This window comes from Lontra canadensis, unplaced genomic scaffold, assembly GCF_010015895.1.
Source record: "Lontra canadensis isolate GAN:19392208 unplaced genomic scaffold, GSC_riverotter_1.0 scaffold117, whole genome shotgun sequence".
Lineage (NCBI taxonomy): Eukaryota > Metazoa > Chordata > Mammalia > Carnivora > Mustelidae > Lontra > Lontra canadensis.
In genome coordinates, this window is record NW_022631111.1 from 4,642,284 (window position 1) to 4,647,006 (window position 4,723).

The 4,723-nt window shown below is 38.1% G+C and overlaps 1 non-coding gene across 1 annotated transcript; it reads left to right on the plus strand.

Annotated features, from left to right (window-relative positions):
• Positions 1-255: 255 nt before the first annotated feature.
• LOC116857096 lies at positions 256-362 on the plus strand. Its single transcript, XR_004380693.1, has one exon. It is a non-coding gene; the product is annotated as a U6 spliceosomal RNA (small nuclear RNA).
• The last annotated feature ends 4,361 nt before the right edge of the window (positions 363-4,723 follow it).

Here is a 4,723-nt window from a genome sequence, read left to right on the forward strand (position 1 = left end):
GGAGAGGGTAAGATAAACTTAAGCTGACTGTGCACTGAACTCGAGCTGATGCGGGGCTTGATCTCACGACCTTGAGATCACGATCTGATCTAGTCACTTAGCCGAATGCACCAGCCAGGCACCCTTTCTGCATTTTTAAGCTCAAATTTTTGAATGTTAAGTTTTACTTCTAAGAAAACCTGTATTCCATATGACAATCAAAAAGAGAGTGTTTATCTCTAGGTTTCTAGGTTATTAGTAAAAAATGTCCCATTAGTGCTCGCTTCGGCAGCACATATACTAAAATTGGAACGATACAGAGAAGATTAGCATGGCCCCTGCGCAAGGATGACACGCAAATTCGTGAAGCGTTCCATATTTTTGGGGCGCCTGGGTGGCTCAGTGTGTTGGGCCGCTGCCTTCGGCTCAGGTCATGATCTCGGAGTCCTGGGATCGAGCCCCGCATCGGGCTCTCTGCTCAGCAGGGAACCTGCTTCCTCCTCTCTCTCTGCCTGCCTCTCTGCCTGCTTGTGATCTCTCTGTCAAATAAATAAATAAAATCTTTAAAAAAAAAAATGTCCCATTATGTTGACCAAATTAAATATCTCTGTGGTTTCTCCCGTTATAAGGCCCTATGTTAGCTGTCTTGTAGACATGTTTAAATTCATCTGTGTGTCTACAAAATTGACTTTAATAAAATCTTTTGTGAGTGTTCTTAAATACAAATGACATTTCAAATGTATATGCATTTATGATTGTGTGCAGTCATGTGTAATATATTTGCACACACACAGCCACACACAAATGTGTATGCTCTTTGCCTTTGCTGTGTCTGCTAACCCTGCAAATTTATCCAAAAAGCAGTCAGACTTGGCTGGTGTCAATTGATCAACACAACCCACTATTTGTTTTCCTTTGCATTGTTCAATTGGAAACAAATCTGCTATTTCCTTGCATTCTTTTTTCCAAGAACTGCATCTAGACTTTTTGCATGTTAATTGCCATATTTGATTTGCTCAGGTTGATTTATAAGGTGATGAGCTTTTAAAGACATTTCTCACAGGACATTTGTTTTCTTTGACACTGTTTTGCTGCTAGAAACTGAGTGTTTTTGTTACCCAAGGCCACGATCATTGCTGGTTTTATTAATTGGTTGATGCATTGGAACTTATTTTGAATAAATATTGCCAGGCTTAATATAGCTTGTGCTTTTCTTTCAGGTCATTTTGCAGATTATCATCTTATATGGTTTCTACTAAGCAATTAAGATCAGAAAGTCTATTAAAAATTAAGCTTTCAACAAAGATTTCAGAGTTATCAATATATACTGGGATAATTGCTTTTCAAAAGTATCAGGAGCTTACTTTCATACCTTTGCCCCTTATTTCTGTTGAAGCATGTTTGTTATGACCTTGGAATTATTCTTAAAGCCATCTCCTTCATCATCCCTATACTATTCCAAATAGTACTTTGGGGGAAGACAGGTAGAAGTTACTCTTACTGTTGTTTCTATCAGAGACTTTTTTTTTTTTTTTTAATGAGAAAGAGAGAGAGAGAGAGAGAAAGCATGAGTGGGGAGTTGGGGAGAGGGGCAGAGAGAGAGGGAGAAGGAGATAGATCATCTTAAGCAGACTCCATGCCCAGCAGGGAGCCCAACCCAGGGCTTGGTCTTACCACCAGGAGATCATAACCTGAGCTGAATCCAAGGGTTGGATTCTTAACCAGCTGAGCCATCCAGGTGCCCCTCAAAGAGATTTTTAAAAATCAAAAGTTACTCAGTATCTGTAAGCCTCACAGATCTATCCTTCACCTGGAAAGTGGAGACAGTAACACCTCCTTCATCCAGTGGCTAGAGGGCTAGATGTGCCTACAGAAAAATGAAAATGTTGGCTAATGGGACTTCCATTAAGGATTGCAACCATCAAACCGCCTCTTTCTCAGATAGGCAAACTTTGCTGTTACAAGGAATTTGGTCTTCTTCTTTCCAAAATGATTCCTCAACACTTGCGTTTGCTTTCCCACTCCACTCTCAAGTTGAGACTTCCATGGGAAAATTATGGTCCCAGTTGGGAAACCCTCATGTCTGCTTCACCTTAGTCTTTTGTATCTCTACTCCAACCCTCTGCACCATCTCCTGGTGTGACTTGGACCAAGTGGCCAGCACCTCCACCAATAACCCCCTGTAGCCTGGCTCGGTTCTTCCACCACACTCGAGGACTCGCCCCACAGATTCCTCTCTCCCCTGCATCTTCCATTTTTCTCTAGGGGTCTATACGTTAATGTAAAGATAACTACCAAGGTAGTCTAATCATGAATAAACCTTTCAGTGATCCAATTTGATCTTCCCTTATCTATTGCCTGATTTCTCTGTTTTACTTTTCAACAAATCTTCCCAAAGTAGTTGCTACACTCACTGCTGTCTGCCCTCACTTATAGCCTCTCTTCTTTCCATCACTTGGCTTGTGTTCTCACTACTCTAACTGCTGGGTCAAGAGTCCCAAATCCAGTGGCCATTTTTGTCTTTATCTCCCATGACCCCTCAGCAGGATTTAACATAATTAATTACCCCTTCTTGAAACACTCTATTCTCTTATCTTTTGTATCCCTAAAGTCTTGGTGTTTTCTTCATGTCACTCAGGACTTGCTCCCCCGGTTGCTTATTGAAAGTAGGTGACCTCTGCTGTTGGCTTCTCTTTCTCTGCTAGCCCACTAAATACCAGAATACCTAAGGGCACTGGGGATGTTGTGGTGAAGTACAGGAGTCCTTCTAGATTCCTCTCTTTACCACCACATTGGATCCATCACTATGTACTCAAGATGCTTTATGGTATGTCTGACATCAATCAACTCTGCATGTCCCACCTACACCCCAATCCAAACCAACACCTCCTCCTGGCCCACTACTACAACCCATTCCTAATGGGGCTCCTCACCACTCTTTTGCTCCCCTGAAATGGACTCTTCACACAGCAGCCAAAATGATCTTTTAAAGGCATAAATCATAGCATTTTTACTTTTTAAATTTTACCCTATTGAATTTATAAATGTTATCTGTGGCTTTCCATTGCCCTTGGAATAGAATCCATTCTCCCTAACAGGGCCTGTGTATCTGACTTCTCCCTTTTTCTTATACCACCCAATACTCACCACGTTACAGCCATATTGATATTCTGGTTCGTACACTCAACAAAGTCATTAAATTTTGGCCTTTGTATCTACTTGTTGACCCACAGATTTGGGGTCTCAAAAATGGTAACTATAATTATTAATTACTGTATATATCCTCTTTTCAATTCCATTTGGAAACATTATTTAGAATCACATTTTGGGATGATGGTTCATTGACACTGTTTTTTTACAACCAAGTTCCATTTTGGGGGGCAACCTTTTGATACTATAACTCTAAGCCTAGAAATTTGAGCTATGCAGGTGATATAGTAACACAGTAAGAAACAGGATGTTTAAAGCATAATTTGAAGGTAATTCAACAAGATCTTTTTATTAAAAAAGAGATTTAGCGGATAAAATTTTTAATAAATCAGAAACCATTCTATTAGGAGTATAGTAAAGCCCATAGTATAAAAGACTTTCTAAATTTTTAAGGGCATAAAAGGGGAAAGGAATATGAAGATTCATATAATTTTTTTTCAAATGTAATTCTTAGTCAAGTATTTTAAATATTTTTCTGATGTTGCAATAGAAGAAACATTTAAAATTACTTTATTAATATTTTTCAACCAAATTCAATCTTCTTATGCTTATTGCTCTGCAACTTAACATTTTCTACTTAAAACATACCATGAATAATTTTTTTTTCTTTTTTCTTTTTTTTTTTTTTAAATTTTATTTTTTATAAACATATATATATATATATATTTTTCCCCCAGGGGTACAGGTCTGTGAATCTCCACATTTACAAACTTCACAGCACTCACCATAGCACATACCCTACCCAATGTCCATAACCCCCCCCCAACCCCCCTCTAATAATTTTTAAGGTTAATAGTTAAAAATATCATTCATTATTTTTTTTATTATTTATTTTTATTTTATTTTATTTTATTTTTTTAAGATTTTATTTATTTATTTGACAGACAGATCACAAGTAGGCAGAAAGGCAGGCAGAGAGAGAGAGAGGGAAGCAGACTCCCTGCTGAGCAGAGAGCCTGATGCAGGGCTCCATCCCAGGACTCTGGGATCATGACCTGAGCCGAAGGCAAAGGCTTTAACCTCCTGAGCCACCCAGGCGCCCTCATTCATTATTTTAGTAGTTGTAAAACATTTAATCCTGTGAGTGTACCATAATTTATACACAATTTTTTAATTCATAGGATATTTAGATTAAGTCCAGATTTTCTTTTTTGCCATCACAAACAGTGCTGCAATAAATATACTTGATTACATACCTCTTTAGACACTGATATTCTTATTCCTTTTTTAGATATTTTTCTTGCTATAAAATTTGTTTCTATTTTATTTATTATTATTTTTTTGTCTAGCGTGGGACTCGATACAGGGCTCGAACTCACAACCCTGAGATTAAGACCTTAGCTGAGATCAGGAGTAGGATGCTTAACTGACTGAGCCATCCAGGAACCCCTATAAAATTTGTTTTTGAAAGTGAGATTGCTAAAGTTATCAGTCTCTGGCACTTTATGCCAGCTTGATAGGTGAAAATTGTATCTTGCTTTAATTTGCATTTCCACAATTACTAGTGAGGATTTATTCATTCAACAAATATTTA